The sequence below is a fragment of the Saimiri boliviensis genome, chromosome X (assembly GCF_048565385.1).
Source record: "Saimiri boliviensis isolate mSaiBol1 chromosome X, mSaiBol1.pri, whole genome shotgun sequence".
Taxonomy (NCBI): domain Eukaryota; kingdom Metazoa; phylum Chordata; class Mammalia; order Primates; family Cebidae; genus Saimiri; species Saimiri boliviensis.
This window is the reverse complement of record NC_133470.1, coordinates 10,183,933-10,205,674: the sequence shown is the minus strand read 5'-3', so window position 1 is coordinate 10,205,674 and position 21,742 is coordinate 10,183,933.

The following is a 21,742-nucleotide window of genomic DNA, read 5'->3' as shown; positions in this document are numbered from 1 at the left end:
TTTAAAAATATTTCTACAAATATAAATGTCATCATTACAATCCTTGGGGAACCCCAAATTGCTCAATACCCAAAAGTTTTTTTTTTTTTTTTTTTTGAGACGGAGTTTCGCTCTTGTTACCCAGGCTGGAGTGCAATGGCGCGATCTCGGCTCACCGCAACCTCCGCCTCCTGGGTTCAGGCAATTCTCCTGCCTCAGCCTCCTGAGTAGCTGGGATTACAGGCAAACACCACCATGCCCAGCTAATTTTTTGTATTTTTAGTAGAGACGGGGTTTCACCATGTTGACCAGGATGGTCTCGATCTCTCGACCTCGTAATCCACCCGCCTCGGCCTCCCAAAGTGCTGGGATTACAGGCTTGAGCCACCGCGCCCTGCTTTTGTTTTTTTTTTTAAATAACTTGGATTGCATTAGTTATTGCTTTTAAAAATGTGTTTTATATCTTCTGGTAGTAAAAGATTCAGACTATGTGAAAAGAGCCAACAACCCATTTGACTTTAAGTTCAGAAAAATGAACTCATCAGAGTTATTTTTACATGTACTGTAGTTTGGCTTAGAGCCACCGGTCACAAGAAAGCATGAGTGTGTTCTGGGCAGCATTCTGCCTTAAGCAGTTTCAAGGCAACGCCTCCAAGAAAACTTTCCCTTTGCAAATCTCCTGGAGGCCTTTTGGTGGTTTTCAGAATTTTAACTAATTCAAGTTTAACTTGGTTTTGTAAACAATATAACACAAAGAGAAACCCTCTTAACAGAGACATCCTCTCTAGAAGTGTCTTTTTAGAAGGGTGCTGTCCAACGAAATATACTGTGAACCATGCATGTCACCTAAGTTTTGTTTTGTTTTGTTTTGTTTTGTTTTTTTTAAGACAGAGTCTCGCCTGTTGCCCCCAGGTTGGAGGGCAGTGACACAATCTCGGCTCACTGCAACCTACACCTCCTGGGTTCAAGTGATTCTGCTGCCTCAGCCTTCTGAGTAGCTGGGATTACAGGCATGTGCCACTTGTCAGGATGCATATCTGATATCTCGGCATCACCCTTCTCCCAAAATTCTTAATATACTGCCGTAAGTAGAATAAATGCTCATCAAATATCCACTGATGGCTGAGCCCAGCAATCCCAGTTGTCCTGGTTCTGGTCTGAATGTGGAAGCTAGTCTCTGAGGCTTCCTAAATATCGTCAATGTGGTGCCTCCCTGTTCAGAATAGGCACTGACTGCTTCAGGTCCTGGTTTCTGGCCTGTCTGGCATCCTGCTGTGAATATGACATCAATAGATGGTGTCATCTCTGGCCAGAACCTGAGCACCATCTCCAGGTGTTTTCCCATGATTATCTTTGCAAAGCTGTTGGGTTCTGGCTTTTCCAAACAGCACAGCCAAAAAGAAGGCTTCAACATGAGATTTAAGCCATACAGCATCAAGATTGGTTGCCTTCCCACTGCCAGTCTCCTTCCACTTTTTTATTTCCAGCAGAACCTGCCTTCAATGCTGGAGACAGACAATGCCAGAGACTCACTTTCCCAGGTTCCCCTGTGTCTAGAACATATGACCCATTCCTGGCCAATGGGACCAAAGACAATACCTGCTAAGAGATTCTGGGACAAAGTTCCTCCCTCCTTTTATGATATTTGCTACTTGAAGCCGAAGGAGCCATTGCAAGACCATGAAAGAGAATCAAGAGAACTACAAAGAAGATAGAATTGGATGGAAAATAAAGAATACATATGTGAGTCACTGCTGCTTTGAAGTCATTCAACTGCTGAATTAACCAAGTCTGGAACCTCCTGCCTCCAGACCTCTGATTATGTGAGATTTATCAGTAGACCCCTGTTGTTTAAGTCATTTTTAGTTGGATATTTAGTTTCTGCCCTGGAAAATATTCTCGCTGACACAAATGAGTTCTTTGACGGCCCTAGGAAGAATTAGTCCTTAATTAGGCATAATCCCATGTTCTCTTTTCAAGACCCCTGCTGCCAAAAGCCAAGGGTAATCTGTCACTTCTAGAACGTCTCTGGCCAGTCCCTGCAGACACTGTAGTTTGATGGCTATGAGCACAAATCCAGAGGTCAGATCTTGGCAAGTGTGATCTTTGGCAAATTACTTAAACTCTCAGTATCTTAATTTTCTTCATCTGTGACCTGGGAATGATGATAATAATGCATCTAACTTGTAGAGTTTTGTGTTAAATGAATAAACACACAAAAAGCACTTGCCTGGCTCATAATATGCACCATAGGTGAGAGCTGTTTTGCTTATTTACTATTCATTTTTATGTAACCTTGTGCTGTTATTGATTTACACACACACACACACACACACACACACACTTCTTCCATTCTTCTCTCATGTTTCAATGGTTGAATTGACCATCCATAAAGACAAAAACAATTTCCTAAAACAGCACATTTCTAGAAGCCAGGGAATATAGCTTCTTCACTTGCTAACCGTGCCATGAGCACTTCACTTATTTTCTCAGTATTTAGGTTTCTTCATCTGAAAAAAGAAAGCTGGCCAGGCACAGTGGCTTATGCCTGTAATCCCACCACTTTGGGAGGCCGAGGTAAGTGGATTGCTGGAGTCCAAGGTGAAAGGACCGCTCGAGGCCAGGAGTTCAAGACCAGCCTGGGAAATGTAGTGAGACCTCATCTCTACTAAAAATAAAATTTAAAAAAAAGTAGCCAAGCATGGTGGCATGCACCTGTAGTCCCAACTACTCAAGAGTCTGAGGCTGGAGGATCACCAGATTTAGGGAGGCCAAGTGAGCTGTGCAGTGAGCTATGATTGGACCACTGCACTCCAGCCTGGGTGACAGAGTGAGAAGAAAGGAAGAAAGAAAGAAAGAGAAAGAAAAGAAAGAAAGAGGGAGGGAGGGAGGAAGGAAGGAAGGAAAGAAAGAAAAAAAGAAAGAGAGATATTATCTTTATTTCAGAGGCTGAGAAAGTGATAGTTGTTTACTTGGGAGGTGATTCGAGGAAACTCCAATAATGGAGTGAGAAGGTGAGCCTGGAAAGGGAGGAAAGGCAGGGACATCATTAAAGGTTACATTATCAAGCTACTTCCTGCTATGGACAAAGGGCTGGACAACGGAACAACAGGGCTTTACCCCAGGAAGAGTTCTCAGCATAGATTACCCCATACCTCAGAGGTATATCCCCAAGAGAAGAGCCTGCTGGCTATTTAAACACCATCTCCCCTCAGGCATTGGTTGAGAGCTGCTGGAAACCGTGGCGCATTCAATCTCAGGCTCTCCTCCCTCTGAGGGTGGGCTGAACAGGCTCAGCCTCCAGAGGAAATTGGCAGTCAGCTGAAAGTGGGGTAGCACATACCGCAATGGGAAGGTCTGGGGGGCTTCTCTAGGTTAAAGTGGTGATTGATTCAACTCAGTAAATATATATTTGAGGGGGAGAGAGGGAAGTGGCAGAAGCTATTCTGTGCAAAGAACTTTGCTAGCTAAGCAACAGGGTATGAAGATGAGTAAGAAATGGTTCCAGACTTTAAGGGTGTCACAATTCGGTGAGAGACAGGAATGTTGACAAATATTATGTTAGCAATCTTTACCGTGTAATGAGCCCAAGACTCAAGTTTGTTTATTTTTACCTAACAAATTGGTAAATAGTGAGGCTATGGGAAAACAGACACTCTCATGTACGGTTGCTAAGAGGAATGATTTGCCAATGTTTTTCAAAAATATAAAAGTGTTTGTTTACCCTTTGACCCAGCAATCCAACTTCTGGGAATGTATCCTATAGATCTGCCTGTACATGAACAAAATGATGACTGTACAAGGTGATTCATTGCAGCATCATTGCAATAACAAAAGACTAGAAATTATCCATGCGACCATCAGTAGGGACTGTTTAAATGCAGTGGAGTAATTTGCAGCTATATCAAAGAGTGAAGGAGTATTGCCCAAACTATATTGCTGAGTTAAAAAACAATCAAAATGAAAAGGCAGAGTGTATATGGTGAGATAGAGGATTCAGAGGTGATCAAGGAAAGGACATGACCACGAAATGACAGTAGCACAAATGAACTTTATTAGGGTGGTGACTGGTTAGGATACATGAGTGAAGTTCTTCACACCAGGAGACCTTCCAGAAAGACCAGCATGGAGCCACCACCCAGAAGAGGAAGAGAATGAGGGCATTCCCAGGGGAGTTGGGAAACTGGAGAACTGGCTCCTGCAGGTAGGTGATGTTACTCGGTAACAAGGTGGGGAGTCTGTGGGTCAGAGAATTTGAATGGGCAGCAGTGGCTTGGTGTCCTTCATATGCCCAAGGTTCATTGTCTCTATGGCTAGCAGATGTTGGGTACAGCTTCATGGGATGTGCAAGACAGACAGGCTTTAAATAGCTAAAAATATGATTATTTGGGCTGTATTTAAGGCAATCATAGTATATGAATTTGAGTTTAGTGCCAGAGGGCTTTGAGCTAATTGTCCTAGCCTGCTATGAAGAAGAAAACAACATGGGGACCACTATCCAGGGGCCCCCTTTAGCCCATTTATATAACAGCATATAACATGTTAACTCTGTGTAAGAATGAGGGAGAAATCAGAACATACATGTGTTTGTACGTATTTCCATAAGGAACCATTGGAAGTCTGTGCAAGAAACTAATAAGAGGAGTGAGGCAATAGGAGGACAGACCAGCTTATGGATGCCAGTAAGACTTCTCAATGTATATTTTTTGTACCATTTTGATTTTTGAACCACATGAAGATATCACTTTAAAAAAATAAGTAAAATTAAAGCAAACAAAGAAGACGGTTGTCCAAAGTTCACAAGCATCATGGAGGCAGGAGGATAACGCTGTTGGAGGGATGGGAGATTATGGTTTTCATGCAATTACATAATTCAGGTATTTATTTACTGTCCACCTTGTCCTAAAACTTTAGTTCTGGCACATGGTAGCCACATGATAAATAACTTTTTGAATTAACAAGTAAGCAATGCAACTTTGAGAAGCTGGTTTTCTTTTTCTTTCTTTTCTTTTGGAGAGGCAAGGTTGTGATCTTGTCTAGGCTGGAGTGCATTGGTGTGATTATAGCTCGCTGCAACCTCAAATTCCTGGGCTCAAGTGATCCTCCCACTTTAGCCTTCCAAGAAGCTGAGACCGCAGGTATGTCACCATGCCCAGTTAATTTTTTATTTTTTGTAAAGAAGGGGTCTCACTGTGCTGCTCAGGCTGGTTTCAAACTCCTGGCCTCAAGCAGTCCTCCTGCCTTGGCCTTCCAAAGTGCTGGGATTACAGGTCTGGCCAAGGAGCTAGTTTTCCAGTTCCAATACAATTTCTAGGGGCATTTTATGAATCGTAAGTTGTTATTCAAAGAAAATTTTTGTTTTTATGTTTCTTACATCTCTTACAGAGCTTAAATATCTTAGACCCTCAGATATTCATCGAACAAACCAATAATTTAATTAAAAATAATTTCCTGATTTCTACTGTAATGGCACTTTTCCACTTAGGAGGCTTAGTTTTAAGTAAATTTCAGTTTTAGAAAGCACTTTTTTTTCAGCTATTAGTTTATTCAACAAATATGTGTTCAGCTATGACCAGGACTGAATAGCCACCAAACACATGATTAAAACTCAGTCTCTTATCACACATCAGATTTTCATTTCATTTATAACATATGAAGGTATGTTGGGCAGTCAGTAAAGAAAACATGTAGAATTTATTCTATCCTTATCAACAGTGCTTGCTCAAATTTAATCCTGAAGGTTTGTTTTTTTTTTTTTCTGAGTACAAATGAATATTCATTTCTGGAAAAAGATATTTGTAATATATATATCCAAAAAAGGATTTATAACCAGAATATATAAAAAAATTTCTCCAAATCAATAAAAGAGGACAAAAACCAATTAGAAAGTAGGCAAAAGATTTAAACAGGCACTTTATAAAATAGGATATCCAAATGGCCAGTGAGCATGGAAATATGGTGTTCAACATACTGGTAATAGAAAAATGTAAAGTAAAACCACAACAAGATATCACTGCGTACATGAGAATGGGTAAAATTTTAAAGTCTGACAATGTCAAGTGTTGGTGAGGATGTGGAGCAACTGGAATTCATATACTGCTGGTGGAAATTTAACATGGTACATAACAGCCACATGGAAAATTGTTTGACAGTTCCTAATAAAATTACCACTTGACCTAGCTATTTTAAATGAAAACATGTCTGCAAAAAGGTTCATATATCAAGGCAACAAAGGTTTGATCCCAACGTCCCTCCCTCCTCTGGGGTCTTTGTGGGCATTTATTTCATACCATTTTCATCAATACATTTGCTTGGGTGTCTGTTTGTTAGCTGGATTATGAATTTCCATAAAGCACAAATGTGTTGTATGTTAGCTACTGCAGCTACCAGGCATTCCTTTTAAAAAATCCCCAGAGTTTAACTTATGGCCTGCTGCCTAGTAGGCACTGAATAAATGTTAAATTAACGAGTTGCCTCTTTCAAACTAGTCATTTAACAAAAGAGCCAGTGCCATGTTTTGACCCTCTGGGAGCATTGCATGTAGTGCCCCCTTGGGCTAGTCTGTACAGGATGGGAGCATTTTCATTGAACTACATAGGTTTAAATAACCATATGCACAATGCAAAATTTAGAACTTGAAAGTGATTAACAGTGTCTGATTCAATACAGAGTAGCCTAAATGTAAGCCAGTCATGGTGCGTTATGCCCTGTCATATGTGGTATGTAAAACGAAGCAGAATCAATAGTGCTTATGGGCAACTAACTGTGTTTAGCAGCTGCCAAAATTCACTGGAAACCCCTGAGAGGTCAAACTTGTGGTGCCTGGATAGCAATCCCAAGTAAATTAACTAGTGATCGTACAATATTCTTATTCTCCCGGATCATCTGTTTGCTGGCATGAAGAGTGGGTGGGAGGAATTGTGAAAGAGAGAAAAATAAAGCAGCAGAAAAAGCTGTGGAACACAGCAAGAATATCTTTCCCGGAAGGTCTCTGGGCCCCATCTCCTAATTATTTTGTTCCATCCTGCCTACTGAATACAGAATTTCTGAAATAATGCTGGAGTTCAGTTGGTGCAACTTAGTCCAGCCTGAATTGAGAATAACTCTTTGTTCTTAAAAGACTCTACAGTGTACCAAGAACAAGGCAACATTTTGGAAATAACAGTTCTGTGATGCCTCCCAGGAAGAGATGATAATCCTAAAAGCATATTTCCACTTCTTACTCCAAGGGCACTATAATAATGGAAGGCATTTGAGTAGCTAACCTTGGAACATTTAAAATGTAAGTACAATGTCTATGACATATCCATATTTTAACAATCATTTTTAAATATCCAAGATTCTACCAAGATCTATTTTTCTTTCTCCACAATAGATAACATTGGATTGTCACATCACGCTTCATTTATTTCACATGCGTGTGAGATAAAATTAAACTCAGAATGATTTTCTGCTATTTATTGCTTTGACATACTATTTTTACATTTAATACTGAATGTGGAGAAAAAAACTAATGCCATTCTCTTTAAGAAACATCACACAATCTTGCTGAAATGTTCATTAATATTGGTTTAATGGAGCTTTGCAGCAGCATCCCAAAAATTTCGCTGTTTTAAATTTTCAAAATGCAAACACGGACCTTTCCCCTTTGAGTGTTTTCAAATGATAGCTATGAATTAATTAGTTTGTCATTTTTATAAACACAAATGTTCTTTTCCAATTTGTAAGCCAAAGGAAAGTTAATTTTTTTAAACAAGTTCCAATCAACCATATGACTTCCTGCAGTTTTACATTTGGGGCCCTAAATCTGATTCTCAAAGTCTTGTTCCAGGGTATGTGACAGAGCTCCCTGCTGGTGGGTTTTAAAGATGCTGGAAAGAGTGGTAGAGACATGGAGGCCATAGAAGAAGCCCTTGCAGTGTTGTCTTCAACCTTCCTGGGGACTGTCTGAATTGATTGCAGGAATGAGTGTTTAGACCATGTCTCCTCTGAGCTGTCTGGCTGCGCTGTCATACATTTTGCCTCTGTTTCCAAGTCCCCTTCTGTGTGGTGCATGATGTGTGCTTCCTGCCACTTGCCTGAAAACCATCACACCATCACAAACTACCACTTTTAATAAAATTACAGGATTCAAGTGACAAGCACAACTGGCCCACACAGCTGTGGGAACAAATACAACTGATTTGAGGTGAGCATACAGCCCACCTGGTGAGAGAGAAATGCTCAAGGGTGACAGAGAGAGTGGCCTATTAGCTGTCGGTGTTCAATGTGCTCTAAACGTGTGTAGAAGAGGCAATGGAGGCTGGTGAATCCCTGGCGTTGGTTTGGCAAAGTGTCATACCATAGCTTCTGATGTACTTAAGGCAGGGCTGGTTTTGGAGAATATTGTGAAGAAATGTGCTCACCTGATATCTTGGGGAGCTTTATTGAGGTATAGCTGATAAATAGGGATTGTATATATTTAAAATACACAACTTGATGTTTTGATATATGTAGACATTGTGTAATGATCATCGCAATCAACCAAATTCACTTATCACCTCACATACTTATGTTCTTTTTTCCATCTTTCCCTCTCTCTTTCTCCTTTTTCTCTCTTTTGCTCTTTTTCTTTCTCTCTGTCTCTTTCTTTCTTCCTTTTTCCACTGAGTACACTTGACATCTACCATCCTAGCAAATTTCAAGCATACAACATGGTATTGTGACAACACAGTAGTCACTCTACTGTATATTAGACTCCAAACTTATTCATCTTCTATAACGGAATTTTTATCGCCTTTGACCAACATTTCCCGACTTTTCCTCCACCTTGGCAACCAGCATTCTACTCTCTGCTTCTAAGAGTTTGACTCTTTTAGAGTCTACAAGAAACATGCTCTGTTGGTTTTGCACCTAGGACAGGACACTGCCTCAGTGCTTCTAGATCCCATTGCAGTGGATGGAATTTTAGGGCCTGAGAGTACAGAATTTTAAAAAATAAAGTAAGTGCAGAAGTCTGAGTTTCTAGAATGCATTTCCTTGCAGTGTACTCGCTTTTGCTTGATCACCCTTCATTTTTTGCTAAATACAGAGCTAAGTAATCATACAAGGAAGAGTTACAGAAAGAGCAAATGAAAGCATCCTGACTCTTTGGCAGCTTACATTCTAAGCAAATTTGAAATGCACCTGTAATTTCTAACTAACCTTTTGAGAGTAAAAACAAACCCGGAAACTAATCAGGTAACATGCCAGAGAGAATGTAGCTGTTTTGAAATGCCCTTTTCTCCCAATAGTCCTTGTGATTTCTAGGATTATTGGGTTTTTCTTCTTAGGCTATCCCATTAAATCTTGCAAGGTAAGGTAGTGGAGAACCAAAAATGTCCTGGTTTCTTCTTGAAGAAGTGAGTCTTTGTCAGTTGAGTCCCAGGACCTTGCCAAGACTAAATGATCATATACTTGTTGATATGTATTATGATTGTGTGTACTTATTTATTTTAATCTTGCCTCCTTGGATAGGCTATTATTTTTTTCTTTTTCTTTTTCTTTTTTTTTCTGAGATGAAATCTCTCTGTCACCCAGGCTGGAGTGCAGTGGCACAATCTCAGCCCACTGCAACCTCTGCCTCCTGGGTTCAAGCGATTCTCATGCCTCAGCCTCCCTAGTACCTGGAATTACAGGCGCCCACCACCATGCCTGGCTAATTTTTTTTTTGTATTTTTTAGTAGAGATGGAGTTTCACATGTTGGCCAGGCTGGTCTCAAACTCCTGACCTCAGGTGATTCACCTGCTTGGGCCTCCCAAAGTGCTGGGATTACAGTCATGATTCAATACACCTGGCCCTAGATTATTATTTTCCAATCATAGTACCTTTTCCATTTAGAGTCCACACAACTTCACATCTTTGTCCCTAATGGGTGTGTATTAACTTCCAATTTACATATGTTATGGCAGACTGCTCAAGTATGGTCATTACAGGCAAATACTTTACCTGTGGCTGTGATTTCCACATTGCTGTATACACAGCACATCTACTCTCAGGCTTGTTCCATTTTTCAGACCTTGCGTGATGGCCCTCAGCACAGCAGAAATTTCTCCAACTGGTAAACTTTGCCCTAAGTGACTCCTGACCCATGGTACCTGCCAAAACAGGCCCAGAGACCATCCCCTGCTCTTTCTTTCTATCTTTTAGGCACTCTTAACAACAACTGTGTTGTCCCTCCTAGTATTCTGTGTGCTTCTAACATTCCGCTTTGCGAATACAGTACTGTCTTTCAAGAGGCTGATTAGAAGGAAACAGAAATTGGGCAGTCGAAGACGATTCCTAATCATGTTCTAAAAATAACAGATTGTTGATGCTGTGTTGGAAGTAGGCTTCTTGAAATGCACAGACTGTCCTTGTCTGATCATTATCTATTGTGTTAAGTAAATTGCCTTACGCACAAGAACATAGAGGCCAAGAGAGATCCATTGCCACCATTTTCTTGTTAGAGGTCATAATAGCATAGCCCCAGGGGTTTCACTTTTGAATCTATCTCAGTGGAACTGATCTTGGAAATTGCCTCCTCCCAGGGTCTTGTCATTATCCCATTTGCAATTCGCCCTGCTCACTGGCGGATAGCATCTCTTTGGGAGATGGATGGGGGCTGGAAGAGGGTGGGGACTGCGGGCTGTGGGTGAGCCCCTTATCTGAGCTCCTCTTGTCTTCACCAGGCTTTTAAAGCGCACAATCATTTTTTTTCTTTTATTATACAAAGGTGGCAGGTTTATGTACAGTTAAGGAAGAATCCTTTGCAGGTGGCTAGATTTTTATTTCTGCTCGCTGCAGGTGGAAGGGGGAGAACTAAAAGGAGAATGTAAATTAAAACCCAAGCAGGTGGTTTCATGCTCAGGGACTGAGTTGGCAACATTGCTACTTGGAGGTGATGCTCAAATTCAAATGAGGAAACATGGAAATGCTTCAATTACCGTGACAGACAATGTCAATAAATTCTTTCCTGGCAGGGTGGATTCTGATGTGGACTAAAATTGATTTGTGTAGCTATTGCCCTATGGTCTGTGGAAAAGTAAATATCCAGAGCAAAATAATCTCTCTACTTATGGACCCAGGAGTAGTGAAAGGAGATGTACCACCCTTGGCCTTTGGAACTGTGTGTCAGGTTGGGGCCAAATCCTTACTCTTGAGAGTGGGCAAACCCTATCATCAGTCCTGGTGTGGAGGGAGTCATCCCCTCCACAGCCCGGGACTCTTCACACAGGGAAGAGTATCACCTTTTGGCAGAGGCAAGAGCACTTCATATTAGTGGCGCTTCATGTGATGGAGAATAAAGGGACAACACTCTTGTCTCCAGTGTCTGGTAATTTTCATCATGTTAGAATAAAAAGAAGATGCCATCTGGGCACCTGTAATCCCAGCTACTAGGGAGGCTGAGGCAAGAGAATCACTTAAACCCAGGAGTCGGAGGTTGCAGTGAGCCGAGATGGCTCCACTGCACTCCAGCCTGGAAGACAGACTGAGACCCTGTCTTAAAAAAAAAGGAAGACGCCATCGAGACACATTAGGAGTTATTCTTAGTTTTGGCAAGCCCTAAAACAGTGATATGAGGGTTGAAAAGTTCACATGAGTAGAAAGTTATTGCCAAAGTAAGTGATCGCACAGGTCCATGATCTCATAGTGCATACATTGCCTGTAATTCAATCTCCACTTTTGCACCAAGTGGGTGTGGCTGTCATGAAGAGAAAGCCGGTGGGAGCAGAGATAGTTGATTTATGTAATAACTTCCAAGCCTCATAGAATGTTCTATTCTCTAGAAAAAAAAATTACCTGCTTATGAGCAGTACTTTGGGGCAGAGCTCTGCTTCTTTTCTGCGTAGTATAAACTTTACTTATTTCTAACTTTTGGCTCTGGGTCCCTCCATTTGTAGTCCAAATATACCACAGAAACATGAGACCTCTAAGGCAGCCAGGCACAAAACGTCGAATTGGAGAAAAAAGCAAGTTTTAAAAAGAGAAATCATGAATTATCTTCTTGAAAAGGTTACATGCATAGCACCAATTATTCTTCAATTCCTCCACAGCAATTTGACCTTAGACTCAGTTTTACAACACAGCTCTCATTCTGGGTACCTTCTCAGCTTTCTGGGATAGGTTCCTGAAGCAAAAGCCAAACATTTTAATGAAACATGGCCACAAACATTGGTACAAGAAATCTCCAAATCGCTTCAAAGAATGTACATCACATGAATCGCAGGGAGTGTTTTCTAGATGAATGAGCCTTGGGCTTGTTTTGTCACTGGAAGGAAACAATTGTCTGACATCTTTGGAGTTGGAACATGGCTCTGAGCAATTAAATTAATTTTGACAGAACTGTTTAAGGCAACTTCATATGGGTAGGGGAAGCCCTCTCAATTATTGAGTTGTGAATTTTCCCGCACACAGAATTTCTCGCATGAACCAATTTACCATGGGGACAAATGAAGTACAAAGCAGGAAAAAAAAAAAAAAGCAGAGGCAGTTTTTAAGAAGGAATATTCTAGGAACCTGGGTGCTGGGGTTTGGGGTTAGTCAAGTTTACCCACTTCTCATCTCTGCTCCATGAGGAACTAGAAGCTGGCATTCATGAGATTACTGGAAATGATACACACACAAAGGAATTTGATAAATGCTAGCTTGGCACCCGCTATCGTATGTGTTTTGGGTAAGAGAGAAGAAAATGGAGAGACAATGGCAAAATGTACAGTCAGCAGTTCTGACTAGGAAGAAGCAATATTCATTCAGCTCGTTTGCTGCTCAAACCAAACAGATCCGCTTCACACCAAAAGAGTTGCATGGGGGCCTACTTATCCCTGTGACTCCGGAGTCGGGGTCTGGGGCCTCGGGTCTTTTCCTGCTCCAGCAGGAGAGGCTCTGTTTTGGTTTTCAGCAAAGATGGAGAACCAGATGGAGAACATGGTGCTGTTTCGGACTCTGTCTGTTTGGTGGTGACTTCTCACATGGACAGTTGGGCCCCTCTGCCTGCAGAGAGCTGTTACCATATATATGACTCTACAAGAGAACAGCCAGGATAGGCCTTAGGCATCGTTAAAAAAAAGTTAGGGCTGAAGATGGCTTATGACTGCATTCCCAGCATTTTGGGAAGCAAAAGTGGGAAGATCACTTGAGGCCAGGAGTTTGAGACCAGCCTGGGCAACGTATCGAGACCCCATCTGTATGAAAAGAAGAAGAACAACAACAAAAAATTAGCCAGGCATGGTGGCCTGCACCTGTGGTGCCAGCTACTCAGGAGACAGGTTGGGAGGATCACCTGAGCCCACCCAGGAACTTGAGGCTGCAATGAGCCGTGATGGTGCCACTGCACTCCAGTGTGGGTGACAGAGTGAAACCCTTTTGAAAGAGAGAGAGAGAGAAGGAAGGAAGGAAGGAAGGAAGGAAGGAAGGAAGGAAGGAAGGAAGGAAATAAGGAATGAAGGAAAAGAAAAGAGTCAACTAAGTTGACTCTCACCCAGAGGCTTTCCCTTCCCTGAGGCCATTAGCTCTTTCTTCTAGCAGAGTCTATTAATATCATAGAGTCTGTACTAGTCTGTTTTGCATTGCTATAAAGAAATAACTGAGACTGGGTGATGTATATTTAAAAAGGAGTTTAATTGGCTCACAGTTCTTCTGCAGTGTAACTCCAACTCACGCTCCTAGTCTGCTTATTTGTTAATAACAGTCTCATCGGCATGTAATTCATACAGCATACAATTCACCCACTTACAAGGTACAATCCAATGTACTTCAGTGTGATCACAGAGTTGTGCAACTGTCATCCCAATCAATTTTAGGACACTTTCGTCAACTCCAAAAGAAACCCAGTATTTACTAGCGGTCATTTCCCATTTCCACCCAAACTCTCCCCGCCATCCCTTGGCAACCAATATGCTACCTTTTGTTTCTGGCTTCTTTTACTTGCCATAATATTTTCAAGGTTCATTCATATTGTAGCATACATAGTTTGGATGTGTGTCTCCACCCAAATCTCATGTTGAAATGTAATCCCCAGTGTTGGAGGCAGGGCCTGGTGGGAGGTGATTAGATTATTGGAATGCATTTCTCATGAATGGCTTAGCACCATCCTTCTGATAGTGAATTGTTGAGAGATCTAGTGCTTAATTGTATGTGGCACCTCACTGTAATTCTTTTGCTCCTGCTTTGCCCGTGTAACATACCTGCTCCCCCTTCACCTTCCACCATGACTATAATTATCCTGAGGCCCCAGATGCTGAGCAGATGCCATCATCATGCTTCCTGTATAGTCTGCAGAACCATGAGCCAAATAAACCTTTTTTCTTTATAAAATACCCAGTCCTGGGTATTTATTTAGAGCAATGTGAGAATGGACTAATACATAGCATATAGCAGTACTTCATTTCTATTTACGGCTGAATAATATTCCACTGTAGGAATAGACCACATTTGTTTAGCCTTTCCCAGTTGGTTGATGGACATTTTTGTCTATTATGAATAATATTGCTAGAAGTATTTGCACATAAGTTTTTGTGTGAATGTATACATTCAATTCTCTTCGGTATATACCTAGTAGTGGAATTGCTGGGTTATATAATAATTTTATGTTTAACTTTTTGAGGAAGGGCCAAACATTTTTTCACAGCAGCTGCACCACTTTACATTCCCACCAGCAGTGTATGAGGGTTCCAATTTCTCCACATCTTTGTCCACACTTATTATTGTCTATTTCATTTTAACCATCCTGCTTAGGGTGAAGTGGTATCTCATTGTGGTTTTGATGTGCGTTTCCTCATGGCTGAGGATATTGACAACCTCATTTTATAGATAGGAAAATTGACACTTGGAGATGGCATTTGCTCAAAGACATAAAAATAAAATTCAAACCTATATGTTTTGTTCAAGTTTGGAGATTTTGCTGCTGTACTGAAGCTCCTCATAAGTAAATAAATGGTCAGCATGTAACATGTCCAATAGATACCATGCAGCCCCAATATTTGCTTATGATCTTACTAGAATGTATACTCTATCATTTGATGTTAGGATATTAAAGAGAGAACATCTAAGATTCATATGTACCACTGTGTGGTTTAGAGAAAAGAGACCATTGATTTCTGAAAGTCAACCTCATCAATTTCCTTATTTCCTAAAAAGACAGAAAGTACAAGAAGCAACAGGGTAGACAGGAAGAGTTCAGGCTTCCAAGGATGATTGTGACTTGGCAAGTTTTTACCTGTGTACCCTTGGGGGAAGCTACTGATCTCTGGACCTTTATTCCTTTTCTTTTCTTCCCTTCCTCCCTTCTTCTTCCCTTTCCTTCTTCCTTTTGAGAAATTAAAAAATACGGAGAGAACTGTGTAACAAACATCCATATATGAGCATTCATTTTTGCAGTACTTTTGTGTGTGAACAGTAAATGATAGATGATAAATGTAAAGCTTCCTGCCCAGAGCCTGGCTCTAAATACAAGTTGGGCAAATAGGAATTAAGAAGTGTTGTTCACTCATGGATAGGAGTGTTCTCTATGGCTATGATGGTTAGATGGACTCAACCTTTCTGGAAAGACAATCCCAAACTAGATAGGATTATCTGTTAAAGTCTAATCTATACCCCTTTTCACATATTTTTAGTTAAGATGGATAGAAATAGACTTTAACACTTTTTGAGAGTTTTTCTGTACCACTGTTCAGCTCAGGCGAGCCCCTGAGAAGTCTGAGGGTAGGTTGGGAGGGACTGAAATAAACAAGATGTCCGTTGGCCACAAGTCTGAAACATTTCACTCCCTCATCTACTTTAATCTCAAATATATATCCTTCCCACAGTTCTTATCAGTACTGTACTAACAGTTTCCACTTGTAAGATTAATTATCTTGTCATAAAAGGCGTTAGCTGAAGTAGAAATGTGCATAATCAAAACTGTTACTTTACAGCCAATATACAAAAATGCTAGCTCTAAGGCTAGCGTAAGTTGATGTCATTTATAAAGCTTTATTCCACTCTCTAATTGTGAAATTATATCAGTAAGGCTTGTTGAAAGCAACAAAAAACAATTTGTAATCCAAAAACCATTTGTAATCAGGATCTCATTTCTGTGTATTTTCCCAAATATAGTATAACAAATAATAGTGTAGGCCCTCTCTGGAGGCTTTTATACCCTTTTCAGCCTATATTGTGGGAGACCGAGGCCTGTAGGCCCATCTAAAATCATACAACTGTTCTATTGATTCTGGCATAAGTGGCTGTACAGCTGAACACAGAAGGAAACAAAGACGAGACATGTGAAAAGGTTAGTAGTGACATCAAATGTGGAGTCACATGGTGTTAAAGTTACTTATTCATTCAGCGTGAAATAATTACTTCATTAAAAGCAATCCTCCAAACATAATAGTATTAAATTACAGTGCTCAAGGCTCTACATGCTCTTGGGTAAACTGAAGAGCCTATAGATTGAATTCATTTTTCATCCTCTACTTGGCTTTTATTGGCTTTTTCTAGCCAGAGGAGAAGAACAGAAGATAACGAAGGAGACTGGGAAGTTTCCATCTCTATAAATTCTACAAACTTGCAAAACTAGCTCTTTCAAAATTAAGACATGAAACGTTTTGAACAAGAGTTTACTCTTCTGTCTGGATATTTCCCAAACAGAAATTATATAAGGAGCAACAGTATTTGCAGTGATCGCATCAGTGGTCAGCAATTTAAGTTTAATTTTCGTTAATAATAATCATGTCTGCCGCTGACAGAAGAAAAGCATTAAGAGATCATCTTGTCTTGCCTTGAGGCAGGTGAATGTCTGAATTATCCAGAACAGATGGCCTTTCTCTCCTAAAAGATCTAGGGGGTTGAGTGGGGGAGGGAAACTACAGCTTAACTTGATGAGCAAGAGATTTTAAACAGCAATTCAACTCAATTTTTATCCCTCTTCTGCCTGATTTCTCTAAATGACCTCGATTCCGTAAATGAAGTTGTCCACCCAACTGAGAGAAAGAAAACAGGAACATGGAGAGTTATAGTGCACAGTTTCTTGTGTTAAAAATGAAATTTTATTTTATTTAGGGTAGTTTTGCCTCATGCTGTCTATTGCCAGTGTTCGTAATTATGTTTCCTAGATGATATGATCATGGTAATGTCAGAGGTGTTTAAAACAGAGCAACTCCATCTTGAATAGGGGCTGGGTAAAACAAGGCCAGTAAGTTAAGGCATTTTAAGTTACAGGATGAGATTGGAGGTCAGCACAACATACATGTCATAAAGACCTTGCTGATAAAACAGGTTGCAGTAAAGAAGCTGGTCAAAACCTACCAAAACCAAGATGGTGATAAGAGTAATTTCTGGTTGTCCTACACTCTCACCATCACCATGACAGTTTACAACTGTCATGGCAATGTCAGGAAGTTACCCCATATGATCTAAAAAGGGGAGGCATGAATAATCCACCCCTTGGTTAGCATGGAATCGAAAAATAACCATAAAAACGGGCAAACAGCAGCCCTCAAGGCTGCTCTGCTTATGGAGTAGCCGTTCTTTTTATTCCTTTACTTTCTTAATAAACTTGCTTTTACTTTGCACCATGGACTTGCCCTGAATTCTTTCTTGCTCAAGATCCAACAACCCTCTCTTGGGATCTGGATTCAGACCCCCTTTCCGGTAACAGTAATGTGACTGATCACCTGTATGAGAATATTCAATGTATTAACTCTGACAATAAATATGTTATTTAATAATCCTTTAAAATACGAATATTTAATTTTTAAAGTGCTTTCCAGAATACACAGAACTCCTCCAGATTCTAATCATTTAACTTTCAGCATCCTTCTAAGGTATATCTGGCAATTCCAATTGCATAGATAAAGAAACTGAAATCTCAGGAAAGTTAAATAACTTAGTAAAATAACTCTGCTAGAAAATATCAGTATCACTTCTTAATGTATTGTCCTGAAGTTGAGAATAGTTTTAACATTATTAAATGATTTTTAAAATTCTATGACATTAGATTATATGAAATTTAATTTCAGTGTCCATAAATAAAGTTTTATTGGAACGTGCATGCCCATTTGTTTACATATTTTCTATGATGCGTTTTCATAGCACAATGGCAGAGTTGAATAGCTGTGATAGAGACAATATGGCCCACAAATAATACTAACTGTCTGACTCTTACAGAAAAAGTTCACCAACTCCTGCTATAACTCAACCCGAAATTTTATGCTTGGATGACTTTTACTAGATGGACATATGGAAAAAAAAAATAAAGTTCGTTGGAATTGGCATTGACCTTGCCACTTTGTCAAACATGCAATCAAACCCATGAAACAATTTCTGTAGTATTCAATGATCTTTTGCAAGATCACAAGAGCATAAGCTAAACAATTATTTTCACTGTGTGTTCCCAGCCTCTCTAAAAACATTTTAATTATTTGGAGTCTTTTAAAAAAGAATATATGAATACAAAATTATCAGTATTTCAAGAATCATTATGAAATATTTAATATGCAAATCTGTCTATAGCAACTGTTGAGACATCCTTGACAGTGTTGTCGTTGTTTGGAAAGGAAGTCTTGCTCTGTCACCCAGGCTGGAGTGCAGTGGCGCAATCTTGGCTCACTGCAATCTCTGCCTCTTGGGTTGAAGCAGTTCTCTGCCTCAGCCTCCCGAATAGGTGGGATTGCAGGTGCCCACCACCATGCCCGGCTAATTGTTTTGCATTTTTAGTAGAGACAGGCTTTCACCATCTTGGCCAGGCTGGTTTTGAACTCCTGACCTAGTGATCCACTTGCCTTGGCCTCCCAAAATGCTGGGATTACAGGCGTGAGCCACTGGACGCTGGGCCCAGAGTGTTATTTTTAACGGAGAAATTAAGTATGCATAGTTTCACAATTTAGCTTAACCCTCACTCTGCCTCTTGAAGTATTCAGCTGGCTACTTCTAAACAGCCCACAGGCCTTTCATTTTGTTCTTAGAAATACTTTATTCACCCCATTTGCCAAACCAATGTTACACATCCTGGTTAGAAAATGTGACATGAAAACAATTTTGTAAACTTGAAGTTCAATAAGGCTTGCTTTTCGTTACCACACGAGGAATCCCATACCCCCAACCCGCTGCTGCCGCAGTTGAATAGTCCTCCACTTCATCAACACCTCAAAAAAAAAAAAAAAAAAAAAAAACAAAAAAACCCACCAGGCCGTTAGCATCATTCATCTCTGGGAGATAACTTCCATTCATCCTTATGGCAATAACTTTCAGTTTTGCTTGAATAGAGTACCTGAGCTGCTAAAGAGATCATTTTACTAAGACATAATTTACTTACAGTGAAATATACTGATTTTAATGTTTACTTTTCATAAGATTCACATATGGACACATACATTAACCTGCCTCATCAAAATATAGAACATTTCTAGTCACTCCAGAAAGCATCTCCCCTGCCACTTCGGGTTAGTAACAGCCACACCTCCCCACCCCTCACCCCAAGCAACCGCTTGGCTGATTCTATTACCACAGATTAGCTTTATCTGCTTTAGAGCTTCACAAAAATCCAATTGTAACCGCCCTGTGGGTTCGTTTTGCCCACTGCCCAGGTAGAGCCGATTCATCAAGACAAGGGAATTGCAATAGAGTTTAATTCACGCAGAGCTGGCTGAATGGGAGACCAGAATTTTACTTATTACTCAAATCAGTCTTCCTGAAAATTTGGAGACTGGGTTTTTTTTGAGGATAATTTGGTGGGTAGAGGGTCAGGGAGTAGGGAGTGCTGATTGGTTGGGTCAGAGATTAAATCACAGGGGGTCGAAGCTGTCCTCTTGCACTGAGTTGGTACCTAAGTGGGGGCCACAAGACCAGATAAACCAGTTTATTGATCTATGTGGTGGCATCTGACCCATGGAGTGCAGGGCCCAAAAAATATCTCGAGCTTCAATCCTAGGTTTTGCAGTAGTGACGTTAACCCCAGGAGCAATTGGGGAGGTTTAGTATCTTGTGGCCTCTGGCTGCATGGCTCAGAAACCATATTTTCTAATGTGTGGCTAATTGGTTAGTCTTGCAAAGGCAATCTGGTTCCCAGGCAAGAAGAGGGTTATCATCTATTTTTCAAAGTTAAACTATAAACTAAGTTCCTCCCAAAGTTCAGCCTATGTCCAGGAATGAACAAGAACAGCTTGGAGGTTAGAAGCAAGATGGAGTTGGTTAGGTCAGATCTTTTTCAGTTATAATTTTCTCACTGTTACAATTTTTGCAAAGGTGGTTTCAGAATCATAGAATATAAATTCTTTTGTGCTTATCTTTTTTTTTTTTTTGCTGAGCATGTTTTTAAATATATTCGTGTTGTTATATGTGTCAATAATTTTTTTTTTATTGCTTAACAGTAAGCCACTGTAAGAATATACCACAGTTTGTTTATCCATTCTCTTGATGGACATTTGAGCTATTTTTTATTTTTAGCTATTATAAATAAAGCTACCACAGATATTTTTCTATAAGCCTTTTTGTGCACATATGTTCTCATTTATCTTGGATAAATACCTATAGATGGAATTACTGCGTCATAGGGTAGGTGTATGTTTAGCCTTTTAAGAAACTGCCAAAGAGTTCCATGAAGTGGTTGTACCATTTTAAACTCCTTTCAGCAACATGAGAGTTTCATTTGTTCCACATTCTTGCTGACAGTTGATAATGTCTGACTCTTTAATTTTAGCCATCTTAGCGAGTGTGTAGTGCCATCTCATTGCGGTTTTAATTTGCAATTTCCCTGCTGCTTAATGCTGTTTAAGATGTGTTTATTAGTCATGGTTCTTTCATGAATGGCTGTCCACGTCTTCCCCATTTTTTAATTAAGGTACTTTTTATTATTAAATTATTTAATAATTTATTTATTTGGAGACGGAGTTTTGCTCCTGTTGCCCAGGCTGGAGTGCAATGGCACAATCTCAGCTCACTGCAACTTTCTCCTCCCAGGTTCAAGTGATTCTCCTGCCTCAGCCTCCTGAGTAGCGGGGATTACAGGTGCCCGTCACTACGCCCGGCTAATTTGTATAGTTTTAGTAGAGGTGGGGTTTCACCATTTTGGCCAGGCTGGTCTCGAACTTCTGACCTTGTGATCTGCCCACTTGCCTCGGCCTCCCAAAATGCTGGGATTACAGCAGTGAGCCACTGCGCCTGGCTGAATTGTTTATGTTTTTTAAAATGTAAGTCCTATTTCCATTTTATGTGTTGTAAATATTTCACCCAGTAGTTGACTTGTCTTTTTATTCTCTTAATAGGGTCTGTTGAAAAGTAGTTTTTAATTTCGATTAAAGTCGAATTTGTCAATTTTTCCTCTCATGGCTAAAGTTTGTGTGCCCTAAGAGATCTTTACCTCCTGCACAGTTACAAAAATATTATCCTGCCTTTATTTTAGAAGCTTTATAATTTTAGCATTTATATTTAGGTCTATGATTCATCTTGAATTAACTTTTTGCATGTGACCTGAGGTAAGAGTCAAAGTTCTTACTTTTAAAAATATGTACATCCACTTTGTGTAGTGCCATTTGCTGAAGATGTGTTAGCATTTTTATTTGTATTATTTAGATGAAGAAATTGAGACTTGGAAAAATCAAGCATTTTGCTAAGTCACATGGCTGTCCATGTGACTCCAAAATCTATATTCTTTCTCCCATCACAGCACTTTCTGTGTCACTTATCAATATGACAGGACGTCATCAATCCCTCTCATTCTGTCCCTTTCCTCCTGAGCAGATGAGAACAGTATACCCTTCACTGTTTCACTAGTCCTTCTTCTGTGGC